This window comes from Macaca mulatta, chromosome X (assembly GCF_049350105.2).
Source record: "Macaca mulatta isolate MMU2019108-1 chromosome X, T2T-MMU8v2.0, whole genome shotgun sequence".
Lineage (NCBI taxonomy): Eukaryota > Metazoa > Chordata > Mammalia > Primates > Cercopithecidae > Macaca > Macaca mulatta.
The window spans coordinates 98,215,832-98,234,808 of NC_133426.1; the positions used below are offsets into that span (position 1 = coordinate 98,215,832).

Below are 18,977 nucleotides of genomic sequence, written 5' to 3' on the forward strand. Positions count from 1 at the left end.
AGAAATTCAGCACCAAGATATTCCCTCCACACTCTACCAGACCTTCAGGTTCTCATAAAGAAAAGGGTCATTTTCAGATTAGGAACTCAAAATTATTTTGGTGCATCAAATCTACAGTCACACAATGTAACAAGAATGGGATTAGAAAAATGAAAGCCTACTCATTCTCATCTTTAAGCCAGAGAATGATATATATATGAGGTCTCTACTTTAGATAGCTATTTAAATATTTGCATATTTATGCAAGGTATGTTGAGCCCTTCAGAAGACATTCTTCAAAGATAATCACTTTTGGAAAATAAAATGTTTGGTTTCTCTCATGGGCACAAATAAAAATGTGAGCATGTTAAGACCCAAGAAATCTGTGCACAATAACTTAAAACCCAATACATTTATGAAAGCAAGAGTTTATCCAGTGCCTTTTATCAGCGTTCCATGGAGAAATGAATACAAATTTATCCAGAAACTCATAAATATTAAATGATTTAAATATAATTATTCCTTTTAAAAAGACAAGCAATGGAATTTACCCACTTTTTTTTCTCTTGAAGTCATGCTACATGTTGAGTTTATTATTTTGTCTGTGTTAACTCTTAAAAAAGTATTCATCTTAGTTTCAGGGAATAAAGTCTTTTGAACACCTATTCAGGCTTAACAAAATGGTAGCAATGTGAAAATCAAAACTGATTTTCTTTCACCAAATGTTTGGGATATTAAAGAAGTCTACTACATTCAAGATAGCAATGCAAATAATTTACCATAACTTTGGAAATGGATTTAAGAATGGAGGTCATTAGTGAACGTAAGGTACTAATTCAGATGTGGGTGCGTTTTTGTTACAATAGGTACACAAATTAAATGCTGTTTCAAAAGGTAGACTAGAACCTTAGTGTTTGTATAGAGAGCTTCTGTTAGACTTTAAATGAATTTACACTGCAGTCGTTATTTCTACAGTTCAGATGAATCCCATATTTTACATAGTTAGTGGATCTGGGATGGGCAACAAATGTAATAGATGTCGAACATCTCCACAGAGTGTGTTTTTGTTTATATTTAACCATTAAAAAGGGCACTCTCATTTTCCAGTTCTTATTGCTATTCTGCTTATTGCATACATTTCTCAACATAAAAGTATCTTTTATGAATAACACTACGTGGTTTCAGTATAATAACACTTTTTCCTGGGTTTAATTTATGACTTTCCTTAAGAAGTATACAAAGAGTGGGTTTGTGAATTACATATGTAGATCATCATTTTTAATAGATTGAAGTTAATTAATAGAGCAAGTTCTGGTTTCAGTGCTTTTTGAAGGCACAGAGATATTTTATGAGATAGACTAATTTTACTTGAGTTTCTGAGCACATAGTAAGGAGGGCATGGATGAAGAACAAAAAATTGAAGTTTTTTTCAAATATCCTCTCCTTTTTGTTTTTTAAAAATATTTTGTAATCCTAAAAAGTCAATAAAAATAATAAACCATTTTCCATGATGCATTCTATATTATATAAATAAGAGACATTTTCCGAAACATAAGAATTAAGCTAAATACAAAAACGTAAATGCTAATGAGAATCAGTTATTGGTTGTTATTAGGTTTTTATTAACTGAAAGGACTATCTGGGAATCATTGAATTAGCAGATGACTTATTTATTTCACAGCTTCAAAAATAAATTATATGTTTTGTCATTGGTTCACAGTTGTTTCATATTCGTTACTAAATATCTTCAAGACATGAATTGGTGAACTTAGGCAGACTAATATGATACTAAAAATAATTTGAATCTTTACATTTTGTGCTGCATTTGCAATGTTCTTTACCTTTTCTATATGCTCTTCAATTTGTGTTTAATGTTAGGGTGTTCACTGATGTTGCAGAATGCTAACAAAATAAGTGAGCACTGAAAAAGAAATTATGTATTTAAAAATTCAAATACAGTGTCTTCTAATTTTTAAAGAAATATCATACAAAATGGGAGAAGTGATAGCCAATACAATACAAATTCATTGTTCCTTAAGGAAATACTTAAAGTAGAATAAAATATTACTGTTAGCAGAAGGCAGAAATATTCCAATTTATTTGAAACAGTGAGAAATGCATTTTCAAAATGAGGGTTTGGGGAATATTTACATTTAGTTCATTACTCATCTGAATAGAAACAGGAAAGTGGAAAATAAAATGTTCTATTAGACTATAAGAGACAAGGGAATTCATCTGAAATTTTATGTTTCAAAAAGGGAATCAAATACTTTCTAGTTCTCATAATTTCTCATTCTCCTTGATGATTCTATAGGTTGTTTTTCTGACTTGGATATTCTGAAAATATATGGAACATTTATTAGATAGGAGTACATATATTGCATAAAGCCATCTATACCTGGGGAATATAATGCTCTTCTTTGGCATAAGTTTCTACATGTATTATGGAAGGCATTTTTGCATATATTGTAGTAGAAATTTTAAAAACATGAAATTTGAGAGGATGAGGCTACACATTATCTTCTATTAACACCTTTCAAAGCAAGCAGATAGCAATTGGTTGTTATGACGCTAGAGATACCATAAGTATAAATAATTATTTTAAAATCAGTTTTGATCAATATCATATAAAAGAGATAAACTGCCAAAATCAAGTCTTGGTTAATACAGTTCACCCAATAAATATTGTGAAGACTATACATTTTTTAAAAATAGGAGAATAAAAATGAAAGTAGAAATTTTTGAAGGTCTTCCAGTCACTGGCTAAGACAAGTATTTGGGGTACATCATTTTCCAAAAAAACTAAAAAACAAACAAAAAACCTTACAAATTTCTGTGATTTGAGTTGGAATAATCTTTCAGTTTCAGAAATGAGGTGAAATGAATGGTGAAAACTTTAGACAGTTCTAATTCATGCATGAAACCATCCTGTAGATATGATACATGGATTTGAAATGATAATTGCAGTCTGAGTTAGCTTGGAATAGGATTAGTATTCGCTATTGTAAAATTCAGTAACTTTGACTCTGCATTTATATTTTGGTAATGTGAATTTTAACCATGAAGCATGCTTGGCAAATGAAACTCCTAGAACACAACCATCTGATTTTGATAACGTGTTATTTTTCTTGTCCTAGACTGATTCCAGGACATCACCTATTGAAATCTGCAGTGAGATATAACTTTCTAGGAACAACAAAATTCCATTCCCCTTCCAAAAAATTTCAATGATTGTGATTTCAAAATTAGGCTAAGATCATTAATTTTGTAATCTAGATTTCCCATTATAAAAGCAAACAAAACAAAAAATCATGTTAAAAACGATGTCCTAGTGAACCTTGTGGTTTCTTTAGCTGTAATCTGGCAATGGAAATTTAAAATTTATGGAAGAGACAGTGCAGTGCAATAACAGAATACTCTCATGCTGTTTCTCTGTTTGCTCTGAATCAACAGCTGTGATGTAATATAAGGCTGTCTTGGGGTATACACTTATGGTTAATATATCAGTGATGAAACATGCAATTACTTGCCCTGTCTGATTGTTGAATAATTAAAACATTATCTCCGGAAGTTTGGAAGTGAGCTGAACTATCCAAGCTACTCTCTGAAAGGTATCCAGGGCAAGAGACTTTTTTTAAGACCCCAAACAAACAAAAGACAAAACCAAAACACTCTGGTTCAGTGTTTTGAAAATATTCACTAACATAATATTGCTGAGAAAATAATTTTTATTACCCACCACTCTGCTTAAAAGTTGAATGGGCCGGGCGCGGTGGCTCACGCCTGTAATCCCAGCACTTTGGGAGGCCGAGGCGGATGGATCATGAGGTCAGGAGATCGAGACCATCCTGGCTAACATGGTGAAACCCCGTCTCTACTAAAAATGCAAAAAATTAGCCGGGCGAAGTGGCGGGCGCCTGTAGTCCCAGCTACACGGGAGGCTGAGGCAGGAGAATTACTTGAACCTGGGAGGCGGAGGGTGCAGTGAGCCGAGATCGCACCACTGCACTCCAGCCTGGGTGACAGAGCAAGACTCTGTCTCAAAAAAAAAAAAAAAAAAAAAAGTTGAATGATAGAAAATAATTTTACTAGGTTTTTATGTTGATTGTAATCATGCTGTTCCACTCTTTTTAATTATTAAAAAGTTATTTTTGGCTGGGTGTAGTGGCTCACACCTGTAATCCCAGCACTTTGGGAGGCCGAGGCAGGCGGATCACCAGAGGTCAGGAGTTCAAGACCAGACTGGCCAACATGGCGAAACCCTGTCTCTACTAAAAAAATACAAAAATTAGCCGGGCGTGGTGATGGGCGCCTGTAATCCCAGCTACTCGGGAGGCTGAGGCAGGAGAATCGCTTGAACCCGGGAGGTGGAAGTTGCAGTGAGCGGAGATCGCGCCATTGCACTCCAGCCTGGGTGACAGAACGAGACTCCGTCTCCAAAAAAAAAAAAAAGAAAAAAAGAAAAAAAAAAGAAGAGAAAAAAAGTTATTTTTGTTGTAATAATGTTTTCTTCTTCTATAAATATTTTCAAGGAGGTCCTTTCTATTTTTATCTGTCAAAAGGAGAATGTAAAGTTCTTTATACTCCCTGATATTTTGAAAAAAATATATTGATATTTCTTATATTACAAAACATAATTCCAGTCATATGAGGGTAGAAACAAGGATTGAGATAGGAGATTTCAAAAAGATTTTATCTTAGCTTTGAAACTACCTAAAAAAAATGTTAGGTTGCTAGAGTAACTTATTTAAATAAGTCTGTTTTATTTCTCTAGCATTAAATTACTAAATATACATCATTGCTTTAGGTAATTTTTCCTTTAAAATGAATTCACTTTTCCCAGTAAGTCAACTAAGTCATTTCCTACACAAATGAGTAAATGCCTCATATTTTGTGTACATTACATTTTATTGAGGAAAGAATGACATGTTCCAATTTTATGCTATATTCTTAAACTATTTATGACTTACAGTACTAACAGAATTTTTAAAAATCATGATTTATTGGGATAAAAAGGGAGTACAAAGGACACTTATAATGACTACATAACATATGCTTCCTGAATTTTCATTCAAATGTTAATTATGTATCATTTTACCTTTAAAAGTGTGAATAGGATTTGGTCTATTTTGTATGTACATTAAAGTTAGTGTATTATTTGAAGTGTTCTTTGATGTAAATGTATTTGGAGAAGGTTTATGCTCTATTCAGCATTTCAAATTAGTGTATTTCTTGGATATTTAACATAGAGGTAATATTTTAAACAAGTTTCTGTTAAAATTTAGTGTTCCCATTAACTCCATACAGAATCCCTTGTATTTCCAATATGTCAGGTTCCTTGAATGTACATGCTATCTGCTTGTTTAAACATTACTTGGTTGATTATAATGACTGTGAGTGTAACTACTTTTACTGCTTATGAGAGATATCATGTGAGTTACAATATTATATTACATACTTATAAACAACTGTTGTAGAAAAATTGCTTGAAATTAAAATACACATTTGTACAAGTTATTCACATAGAACAAGTTTGCAGTTCCTCCCCTTTTATTCTTGATAAATATTTCAGTTTAGTTCAAATCATTCCAAGGAATGTAAGAATTGAGCCAACTTAATATATTCCTAAAATCAGTGCCCTGCAGTTAGCAAGATATACCGAGAGTGGAGGTTTCCAAAATCTACAGTCTCAATTTAATTTTGAATAAAATGATGAAGCCCAGAAAAGTGAATCAGAACTTGAAATGTCCCATAATAAGCTGTCATGGCTTCAGATCATTTGTGTATGTAATTATTATATAAATGCATTTGCATTTTTATTGCTTGTGTCATGACTAGACTGGCCTTCCCTTTCCTTTTCTGCACATTCTGAACTAAGGGTGAATACCTTGTTTTTCTTCCATTTCAGTGAACCTTTCCTTCATAACTGTAATGAGTAAAGGTCCTAATCATTCCTTTGTATATATGAAGATGAAAATTCCTTGAAATAATTATCCAGAATCTCTTTAAAAGCATTCCTCAATGGTTTTATGGGTGCTGTATTTGAAGAAGATGAAAATAGAAACTTTATTTTTAAAGCTGTGACTCCATCTCTTAGAATGCAGCGTCTCTGAGAAAGGAAATTCTAAACTGACTTCTGCTTTGGGCTAAAATATTTACCCATATAAGCCAATGATAGTACTGAGATTTAACAGTATTTAAATTTGGGCTGTAGATGAAAATGAATTCTACTTTTGACTAGTAACTATTCTTGATCGATCCTTTGCTTTTGTTTAAGAGAATATTATCTCTATTTGAGAACAACATGGAAGGCATTGAAACTAGTTTTTTACAAAGGCCCGAGGACAAAAATATTTATTTCCTTACTCGATTCCTTCTTATCTGTTGACCTGGTCGCACCTTTACTTTAGTTGTCATTATTATTACGTTTGCCTTACAAGGTCTCAGATATCATCCAACCTTTTGTGTTGTCATTAATGGACTAGTGGAATATTCTCAATGAAATATTCTTGATAGTCTCTCTGGTTCTTATTCTAGTCATGAATAGAAAAAGACAGAAAGATAGAAAATCTTAAGACTAGTCGTCATAGATAAATAAAAGGAACTTTTAGTGAACTTTGTCCATTAAATTATAAGTAGCTTCATTGATGAGCTACAGTGTACTGTATACTTTCTCCCCTGCAAGCAATCAAAGAAATATTATTTTATTTGATCAAAATCTATAGTGCATTAATTGAACAAAAAATACTGAAATATATTCTCATTTTATTTTAATTATGCAAGTTTATTTTTAATGATATGATATTTAAGCTATTATATTTCTGACTTTTTTATTTTCAATGATTTAAATGTAAAAAATATAAAACAATTTTAATCTCATTCATTAATTAATCTTGTATGTATGAGTCTGTTTTCTCTGTTGATCACCCTGTCCACATTATGAATGAAAATGTGTATATACTTGGCCGGGCACGGTGGCTCACGCCTGTAATCCCAGCACTTTGGGAGGCCGAGGCGGGCAGATCACGAGGTCAGGAGATCAAGACCATCCTGGCTAACACGATAAAAACCCGTCTCTACTTAAAATACAGAAAATTAGCCGGGCGTGGTGGCGGGCGCCTGTAGTCCCAGCTACTCGGGAGGCTGAGGCAGGAGAATGGCGTGAACCCGGGAGGTGGAGCTTGCAGTGAGCCGAGATCTGCCACTGCACTCCAGCCTGGGTGACAGAGCAAGACTCTGTCTCAAAAAAAAAAAAAACAAAACAAAAACAAAACAAAACAAAAAACAAAACAAAACAAACAAACAAAAAAAAAAACAAAAAACAAAAACAAACAAAAAATATATACTTTAGAATAATTTTTAGAAATTGAGTTTATATTCAATCAATATTTACTAACCTTGTCATTTCACCATGAAATACTAACTGCATCATTTTGCTGTTTTGTCACCTGCACTCCTCACTGTTCAATTCCATGTTGTAATTGTGTGTCTAGCTAGATGTGATGTGCAGCCCGAGTGTAACAAGCACTACGGGACAAGCAGACCTTGAGTAATCTTATATAAATCTAAGCCACATTCCATAAATGCTTCTTGTAGGTGCTTTTGTGTAATAGACTTGTTTTCTTGGCTTTTATGAAGCTTAGCTTGTGTTTATTTTAAATATGACTTAGCTTTCTAGAATATTCAAAGGTTTTGTCATAATACAAAGCTATATTTCTTGAATATAATTAGTATTTTTAGAAAGAACTACAGTGCATTTTTTCATACATCATGGGTGTTCATACGTGACATCTTTGGTTTAATGTATTTAGAATTAGGAGTAGACTTTTAAAGTTCTAGAGTAGCCATAGGTTTCTATTTTTATTGTACATGTGATACACATTTGTTGTAGAAAAATCTAGAAATTGTATAAGGGTTTTAGGTGAAGAATTTTTAAATTATTTGTTTTTATTTCAAGCTATAGCAGTGAGTTCTTTATAACAGTAATTCTATTTGAAGGCTATATAACTTTTTGAAGTGGTGCATTTTAAAATTATAGAATTGTGCTTATTGTTTTATAATTATAAACTATACATCCAGGACTTTTTACATGTATTGAAGACTGATTTATTTATTAAACATATTGTTTATTTTTATAGATGTATGATTGAACAAATTTATGTAAAAACATAGCTTAATTAGTTGATAGTGTAGTACAGAGGCATATTACATATCTCCACCATAAGACTAAACTCCCCTCAGTAAAAATATCAAGTCTTGATGAAAAAGCTTTCATACTTTGAAAAAAATAACATCTAAATGTTTTCCAAAATTTCCCTTAGAACAACCTAGTTCCATAATTATTTCCCAGAATTTTCAGAACCAACTCTTTAAATTTTCCCATATTCTAGATATTCACAACCGAAATTGTTTTAATTGTTCCTTTTGAAATGGTTAATTATATTTAATTATCCATACATACACAAGTATATCCAGTTAATAATAAAACTTTTTTTGTCAAGTGAAAAAACTCACAAATCACATTTCATTAGATTTCAGATAGTCAAATTGACATAATAATGAAAATGAACTATTCTAATAGATTTTCTAGAAATATTTGTACTTTATCCCTTATCCTAGAACTTTATATGTATCAATTATATATTGATTTACTTCATAAAATGTTACTATCTTTTGAATACAGTTGACTTTTTAAACAATTTTCAGTGGCCGGGCGCCATGACTCGTGCCTGTAATCCCAGCGCTTTGGGAGGCTGAGGCGGGTGGATCGCTTGAGCTCAGGAGTTTCAGACCAGCCTGGGCAACATGGTGAAACCCTGTCTCTATCAAAAATGCAAAAACTTAGCCGGGTTTGGTGGTGCATATCTGTGGTCTCAGCTACTTGTGAGGCTGAAATGGGAGAATCGATTGAGTGGCGGGGGTTTGTGGGGGAGGTTGCAGTGAACCTCCATCAGGCCACTGCACTCCAGCCTGGGTGACAGAGTGAGATTCCAACTCAAAAAAAAATTTAAAAATAAATAAAAACATTTTCATTCTTTTTATCTTAAAACTTAGAAGAACATTAGATACAATAATACTTTCATTAGTCAATTAGAGAAAAGTGTAAGTAATACCGCTTTGACTATTCAGTAGTAGTGAAAAGTAAACCAAATATGGAACTCAAAAGAAAAATGTTATTTACAGAAATCTGTAAAATAAACTTTAAAATCTATTTACTTATTATACATCAGTTCTAACCTCAATTACACAATCAATGCAGAGCACCATTTCAATGATATATTATAACTAAAGAGAATTGATCATAAACAACTGTTATGTTATCCAAAAATATTTTCAGTAATTCAAGCATGCAGCTTGAATAGTTGTTGAGTGACACAAACTTGAAGTAACTAAAATCATTTTTTAAAATTTACTGGCTCTTTTGACACATAAACACAGAAATAGTCTCATATTCAAGGATGGAACAAATACACAAAAATGGAATTTCATGCACTCTCAAAACTAGTTTATGACCTCTTAAATGAGAGATTATATTTTATTATTATTTTTATTTATTTCATCTCTTGTTATTCAAAACTATGAATAGAGTGTATTTTTTGCAGAAAATTATACACATCATTTATGATGCTCAGATTAAATAATTACTTTTCTGTTTTGTTTTGTTTTTTAAGACATAGTCTTGCTCTGTCTCTCAGGCTGGAGTGCAGTAGCCTGATCTCAGCTCACTGCAACCTCCGCCTCCTAGGTTCAAGAGATTCTCCTGACTCAGCCTCCTGAGTAGCCTCCTGAGGGATTATAGGCACGCGCCACCACATTCGGCTAATTTTTGTATTTTTAGTAGAGACATGGTTTCGCCATGTTGGCCAGGCTGGTTTCAAACTCCTGACCTCAGGTGATCCACCCGCCTCAGCCTCCCAAAGTGCCGGGATTACAGGCATGAGCCAGCGCACCCGGCCAAATAATTACTTTTTTTTACACAAATTTAATTATCCAAGAGAAACTGTGTTTACATGATACCAAAACATCTGGAGGCAAAATCGAATTTTTTACTACATATAGGGATATTTTGCTGACCTGACAAAATTATTTGACTACATAAAGACACAGAATTTAGTAATACAGAATGATATTGTAAATAGTTTCATTTTCGGTAGAAAAAGAGTTTTACATGCTATATAAAGTTGTCATTATCTGAATCTAGAATAATTGGTAACAGTTAACAACAGAATTCCACACAGTGCTGCAATTCAATTTTACATTGATACATTTTAGTTGTGTATAAAGACATACACTTACTTATTTCAAAAGGCACACAAATTATAGAAATGAGAGGGAAGGTACAATTAAATCTTTTTAGGTGCCTGAACTGAAAGATAAGTGTCTAGAAGTTAATATACCTAATTGTGTGTCTAGAGGAAATGTCTTATTAATTTGATGTTTAAGCAGTTCTAATGTATTGGTTTTAAAATGGGTTAGTGTATGTGTAAGCACAGATATGTTTGCATATATGCGTGCATATTTATGTTTGTCAAATTTCTAGCAGAAAAAAAGTAATATAAACTTCAAACTAAAGAAAGCTTGTTAGAAGATTTTGCATCTACATTTACAATGTTACTGTCCCCTTTTACACCATTATGCCTCGTTTCTAAACTATAATCATCCAGTATCCCTTATATCATCCCATATATAATCTTTCATTTATAAAATCCTTGTCATATCCAGTACATTCTATATATGTCCTCATGTTTTTTTTCTTTTAATCAAATTATTTGTCTGTTTCCCAAATGATCACAGATCCAGTAATGTTAAAGTACATATAAAAAATTAAATTGATTTTTGTTATCTAAGTACTAGTACAGATTCTGCTTCTCTTGCACACACACACAAATAAAGATAAATTGGCATTCCATAATAGCCAACTTCTGCCCAGTTGTTGTAACTAAAATATATCCAAATAAAAGTCCATTAAAACAATCCTCTTTATTTTGCATTGTTACATTACTTAATTTTAATAACTATGAAAATAGAAAGAAATAAGTAGTTCTCTGTTAGTCTTCTGTCCAATGTCGGATTTGCTGTTTCATATGTCTTTAACTTTATGGATTTAATTTATTTCTTCATCAAATGGCTGTGGTGTGGATTTACCATAATTATATACATGCATACATGCCTACTTATGTATAAACAAACAAACATTTTTGTAAACAGCTCAGTGAGGACTGTGGACTGGCATAAATTATAGGAATATGATTATGAGGATACATCCAATTTTCAGATTGGGTAATGTATACAGTTTATTAACATTTCTGATTTTCAGTCGAGTTAGTACTAAGAACAGCATTGAAGAAAAGCAGTGTAACATTAAAATTATGAAGATTTAAAATACAAAAGGATTCATAACAGTCACTTTTAAAATATTGTTTTTGCTTTCTACTTTGGAGCTGTAATCTTAAAAAAAGAATGAACAGGTTTTTGTATGAATATGTTAGAATGACTAATTATAGAGCATCTTTCAACTGGAATACATGTAGATACTAACACCTGGTTGTATTTGATGTAATTTCAGTGCATACAGTGTGTGTAATCTGTATTAAGTGAAATACTTATAAATAAAGTTGTTTCTGCATTGCAATAACACATCTTCTGATATTTTTTGAAGCGCTTGTTGTCAGCAGGGGCTACTAGTTTCATTAACATCATCAAGGATCCTAAAATATTTTTAGCACAATAACATCCTATGTTCTTCATGGTATAGCTCATTATCTGTGCTGGATAAACCAGACCTTTTATATTGTCATTTCTATTCACACCATTGTGGTGTAATTGATTTTTTTTGATTAACCCAAAGCAATGAAGTAGCCATATTTACTAAAGTTTTAGTTTTGTGCATTTTACTGTACTAACATTTTTTGAATATTGGTAATGTGGTATCATTTATGAACCACTGTATTTGATAAAGCATTATCGATAATGGAGTTTACCATGAGTTCAAACAAGATAAATTAAATATTTCTCAAACTCCTACTGTGGGTAAGGCAATGTGGAGAAGGTCAATGGTTATGGTGAGGGATGGGGTATAGGGGGCTAGAAATGTAGGATGACCAAGGTTCTCCCCTAGTTGCTATTACTGTAAAAAGCACCCTGCCCAAGGAGTTGAACTGCAAGTATGTTTAATTAAAAAAAAAAAAAAAGAAAAAGAAAAAAACAAAAAAAAACAAACAACTTTCTTTTTCTAGTGAAGAAAATTTCTGAGTATATAATATCAGGTTAAAAAAAAAGAAAAGCACATAAAATTGAGAAAAATATAAAACTTCAGTGTTTACTATAATAATTAGGGGTGTGTGTGTGTGTGTGTGTGTGTGTGTGTGTGTGTGTGTGTGTGTCAGAGAGACAGAGAGAGAGAATATCACTAGTAAACCACCTGCCAAGTATGTATTGGGTATGGGCATGCATGTACTTATTAACTTCAGGAAGCATCCTAAAGTCAGCCACACTTTCCTCTCCTCAGTCACATCCAAGCCAACAGCTAACTTAGGTTGATAATACCTCCAAAATACCCCTCACATTTGTCCCGTTGCCATTTCCTTTTTCCAGTCTTAATCACCAGTTACCTGTTCCACTACTAACAGGTTGCCTTACTTTCCATTTTCATTTGTTCAACCAATTTTCTGCCCCGTACCCATAATACCCCTAAAACACAGGTCTGATCCAGTGAAGCCTGACAGAAAAGCTTCTGAGTCTTTCCTCATTGCACGTAGAAGAAAGCTTCAATTTTTATATTTTTCAAGGAACTTTGCAATCTTAACCAGTTCTACTTGTTCATTCTATCTCCTACCATGCCATGCACCTCATATTTTTGACATTTCTTCTGCTACCCGCTCTTCCCTGATCATGGCATGCACTTTGATGCCTCCATAATCTGCACAATTTACCAGAATTATATTGAGGACTTTTCTTTGTGAAGACACCGCTGCAAGGACAAAAAAAAAAAAAAAAAAAAAAAAAAGTAACTAAGCTGCAGTTGGCGATATTGAAGTGCAACTGTAGAGATAGGACAAGAACACAATTTTTTTTTTTTTTTTTGAGACGAAGTCTCGCTCTGTTGCCCAGGCTGGAGTGCAGTAGCGCGATCTCGGCTCACTGCAACATCCGCCTCCCGGGTTCAAGCAATTTCCGGCTAATTTTTATATTTTTAGTAGAGACGGGGGTTACAGCATGTTGGCCAAGCTGGTCTCTAACTCCTGACCTCAAGTGATCCATCCGCCTTATTCTTCCAAACTGCTGGGATTACAGGCGTGAGCCACCGCGCCCAGCCAAGAACACAATTTTAATACCAGAGAGTATATGACAAAAGTGAAGAAATGCTACCTGATTTTATTTAAAATCAAACAAGTCGGCATGGTATTATTTCCTTCCATATCTTTTCAAATCTTAGCATCAACCTTACATAATTCTTATAAAATTAAAATGCTTCAAATAAATGACTGGGTCATAAAACCTGTAAACTTTAGTTTCTGGAAACTGTTCCCAGAAAATTGTCACATTGCTTTTCTTCATTAATTCTAGAAAGATTTTTAAATATCTATTTGGGATATTTTGATTGTTGTTAAACCTTTTGTCCATGAGTTATACTCAAAAAGTATCAAAGGAAAAATTTAACCCTTTTGTTGATCTGGATATAGTCCATATAAAAGGGGGAGAGAGAACCACATGCTGCTTTTCGGCATTTTTTTTTTTTTTTTTTTTTTTTTTTTTTTTTTTTTTGAGACGGAATCTGGCTCTGTCACCCAGGCTGGAGTGCAGTGGCGCGATCTCGGCTCACTGCAAGCGCTTTTAGGCATTTTAGCACAAGAAGCATCTCAGTGTGTGATTTCTTCAAAGAAAAATATTCCCAGTATGCTATACGGCAAGAAAAAAAGACATTCTTGTCTTCAATAGAGGAACATTTTCTATGGTGAATAATCACAAATCTATATTGACGACTATGGTTTGGATGTGTTTGTATAGACATAAATCCTGTCGCCGAAGTACTGAGATGAAACGTTCACCCCAAATAGAAATCATTGTGTCTCTTCTCCCCTCTGCTGAAAATCAAAGTTATCAATTTTGGGAAAACATGAACAGATGGAGAAACCATGGGATATCAAATGTACATATATGTATGTCCAAATTATAACATGGCAGAGCTACTCTGAAAATGCAGAAACTACACATCCCTACTCAAAACTGACTGTAATTTTAAGGAATGAACTTCTTGGCACATATATTGAAAGCAAATATGCTACCTGCTTTCTAGAAATAGAACAGATAAAAATAAACCACCGAGTTCTTAAGTTAGCCCTTTTTACTTTTGTTCTTACTATGACATAAAAAGTCTTTCTAAATTATATGTAGGAAACATTCTGGGAAATTGGGGTTTTGTTTTGTTTAGTTTCTCTTTCATATCTTTCCTAGACAATCTTACATCAGGAGATTCTTAACACCAGCTTTAGGATAAGACATTTCCATGGTATATGTTTTACAAAAATCCATTACTTATTTCACCTCGTTTCATAAAGGGAATGAACACCATGAGGGGTGGGAAAATAATGTTTCTTTCGCTCAGTTACAACTATAGAGAATTTTCAATCATCCCAGATAAAATAAAAGCAGCTATTAACATTCTTAAAGTCAGTGACTATTTTCTTCAGTGCACATACCTTGGTAGTAGAGGGTCATTATAAAGGTGTAATATAGTGGAAGACTAGATATGAAGACAAGGCTAAGGACTCAATAACATGAAAAACATAGCAAGAACAGTACATTACCATATTTCTAGTGAACAAATGTTTCCTTTATATTTGTGTGGTGTTTTATATTTTTTTAAAGTGCTTCCGGCATTGGGAAGATTTTTATTCATAAACGCACCCCTCTTATTCCCTTTTAATCTGATAGAGGCCAAAAGCATGTTTTACTCTGATTTATGTCTCAGAAACAATTACTATCTAAAATGAGTCTAACTCAAAAGGTACAATAACAATATTCCAAATATGCCTTAACTCTATTTCTACCTCAAATATCACTGTGCTTATGTATGAAATTTCAGATTTCATGGTCCATTTTTTTTTGTTTCATGGAGAAAAATACCATGTCCCTTCTGATATGAAATCAAAATCCCAAGAGACAACTCAGAAAATAGACTTTCGACGTATCCTTTTTTAGGTTAGTCTGGCATGTAGAATGTGTTAGAACCCCAGATTGGCTACCACATATAGATACGGGAAGTGTTGGATGTACTAACAGATAGAGACTTGTCCTATTAACACATTAAAGAAACATGCTGTAGTTCAGAACTTCTCATCCTCTGGGCACCCTTTGTGACCCTATGTTCACGTAGGGGCATGCACCTTGTCTCTTATATTATTTATGTTAAACCTATAGGAGAAAAAGTCCCAGTCAACTATATACTTTCTGGATAAGGTGACTCCTTTTACTCAGGAAAACACTTTTCAGATCATGTTCCCTTATAATACATTTTTATGCCTTTCTTAGCAATATTACTCTGTGGTATACTTCAGGCAAATCACCTCAACTCTCACATTCCCTGAGCAGTGGTCACTGTATTCATCACAATGTCGATATACATTGTGTGGAGAGTAAAGTTTGTTTAACCACATAAGCTGCTATTCTGAAAATATATTTTTTACATTGAGATAAGTGTAATTTGTTTAGCTAAAACTATACAAAGTGGTTGAGTGTTGGGAAAAAGAGATTGAGACAGGGAGAGGGTGCTAGTGCTGAAAAGATAAAAAGCCTAACAGGAAAAGAGAAAGAGGTGGTAGGACACAAAAGATCAAAACTATGGATTCTCTCGGACATTTCCTCAGTTTCATCAACCTATATATTTATTAGTTTGCCTCTCCCTGGTAATGCCTGGGATTGGTCCTTGTACAAGTTATCATTTCTGAAGGTTTCACATATTCATGCCCCCAAATTTTACCACCTTCTCTCATCTCTGACAGAAATATCAAATAGTTGTATATATTCTCCATGAGGTTTCCCCTTGCCCAAAGAAACCTAACAGTCCAGAAAGATATTTATACAGGCTTGATTTCTGTACATATGTATGTAATACTGATAGTATATATAATACATATTATATAAAAATATGTATATATTTTATGTGTATTATATATGCATTATATTACACATTCCATATATATACATATTACATGTATAATATGTAATACACATTACATGCATTATACATATATAAATATACATATATTATGTATTATATAATGCATATTATATACATATATATTATATTATTATATGTATATATTATATGTATATACATATATGTATTATGTACATATACATACATATATGTATATATGTATTACATATAATACATAATATATGTATATATGCATAATATATACATATAATATGTATATATGCATATGTGTATTATGTACACGTATGTAATACACATGCATAGTGTATATATATAAAAAACTAAAATAGAATTAATAGAACTTAAATTTAGGTCCCAATTTAAAAAAGAAAAAGATGAACATTGTATTCTTCTAATAGGAACAAATTTTTGTTTTGGTCTTGGAGAAATATTTTACTTAATTAATTAATACATTTTTTGAGACAGAGTCTCTCTCCATCACCCAGGCTGGAGTGCAGTGGTGCAATCTTGTCTCACTGCAGCGTAAACCTCCTGCGCTCAGGTGATTCTCCCACTTCAGCCTCCCGAGTAGTTGGAGCTACAGACACATGCCACACCACACTTGGCTTTTTTTTTTTTTTTTTTTTTTTGTATTTTTAGTAGAGATGGGGTTTCACCATGTTGGCCAGGCTGGTCTCAAATTCCTGGACTCAAGCAATCTACCCAACTGGGACCCCCAGCCTTAATTTATATTGAGAATGCTTTCTAGTCTTCTGGTTATGTTATACTGCCTGACCTAATTTTCAAGACGGTGGTATTACCTATAATCTTTATGAGATTTATCGTTTTACCTGCCTTCAGCTTTTGTTTTAGAGATGGAATGGATCCTTAAAGATCATGTAGTATCCTTGTCTGTCTCTATTATTTGACAAATGATGGAACCAAGGCCCAGAGAAAGAACTGACCTTTAATGAGCAGCTATTTTATGTCAGGTAATGTGCTAGGTACCATACATATGTTAGTTCTTTATCTCAGAGAGGTTATAACATTGGTAAGCGGCAGAGAGATGGTCTACAGTTAAGTCTGATTGACTCTTAAGTTCTCCTTCCACTATACTACATCACAATTCTGGCAGATCTATGGTTCCCCGATCTCCTGGTTTGAAGTCCATAGGCCCTTCCCTTTTAGCAGTACCCTATTAAATTTCTCCTCTGCTCTATAAATCAACACAAAGTTCAATTATATTTTCCCAACACTCTTTGCACCTTCCTAGATGCATTCCCTTCTATTTAAGCTCAGGCGGATAATCTTGTATACTATTATTTTTATTAGATTTTCATAAAGTTGTCAAGCACTACATTCATTCTAGAAGCTACTGTTATTAGTGGATGTTTGCCATGGGGCATAATTTCCTATGAACACATCAGTTGGGAAATGCAAATAGCATAGACAAGGAAGTCTCTTTACTTTCATATACTCCCACTTCTAACATATGAACCCAGGACCAACTCTGAAGGCAGTAGTTATTCAAAAAGTTTTAATTGAACTTTCTGCAGGTATTGTGCTGCAAGCCCCAGCTCTGTTTTCCATTCTGCCTTTGCAATCTTTAAAATACAATATGATTCTAATGTCCTGCAGTTTGGTAAGCCACAGGATGAGTTTGATAGAGGCGGGAATATATATGCATCACCAAATCTAACTATAAAGTAATTTTGACATCAATTTATAATGAAAAGGAGCATTTTGATACATCAAATATAGCTATGAATTTCTACCTAGCTTGATTAGACTTATTGGTAATGACCAGAAATATATATATCAAATATGGATCACCAGATATCTATAAAAGGTAAGGAAAGTTATGAATTCAAACACAATATGAATTTTCAATTTAGTCAGTTAGAATTACTAACTTTTGCTTATATAACATAAATTGGAAATATATTTTATTTCTGGATTGTACTTTCTAATTTAACTATTTAATTCATATGTAACAATTGCAACATTAATTTTAATATTGTCAAATATATACAATGCCATAATATAAATACATTTTGGTCCAAAGAGGCAAAGTTCATCATTTATTTAGGAAGCTGCATTAACTCCTTACGATCACTTAGGGAACGTACATCAAATGCCTGTGCTACATTAAGTTCTAGAAATTAGAATTTGTAAAAAGGAGAAAAGGAGGGAAGGATTAATTCAAGGGAAATTCTGTGAGTGCTTGCTAGGTGCCAGGCGTAGTGCTAGGCACACTGAAAAACATGGTGTGATGGGACACGACTGGGCTTTAAAGACACCTTTTTTTTCCAAATCTGGATTTGCAGGTTTCAGCTATATGGTCTTTATCCTCTTTGAACCTCAGCATCTTCATCTTTCCAGTGATATCAAGATGTCTAATCAACAGGATCATGAGGAGTAAATGAGATAATATATAAAAATGTACATAGCACAGCATAAAAGAGACAATAAGTATAAGTCTTCTACATAGATGAACTCATCTAATCTTCTTATAATATTGTGAGCTAGATATTATTGGTATCATACTCATTTTAAAGATTGAACTCTCAGAGAGCTCAATAATTTGCCCCAGCCCAATTTAGCCAATTTATTGTTCATTCTCCTGTACCAAAGCTATCTCAGATAAACAGTCTAGGTGATTCTACTTTATTAACTGCTTAATTAGAGCTCACTTGCATGGTAGCAATGTTGCTTCCTAAACCCTGCCATGTGTGTTCTTTATGGGAGCCTGAGTAGAAATATTGAGTATAGCTCTGGGCAGTAATGTAACTTTAAAGCCTTTCCAGTTGTAGGTGAATATAGTTTTAAATATAGCTGA

The 18,977-nt window shown here is 33.1% G+C and overlaps 1 protein-coding gene across 2 annotated transcripts in view; it reads left to right on the top strand.

Annotated features, from left to right (window-relative positions):
• The window catches only part of PCDH11X (protocadherin 11 X-linked), a 732,575-nt gene that overhangs the window by 39,045 nt on the left and 674,553 nt on the right, over window positions 1–18,977 (top strand). The window lies entirely within an intron of this gene.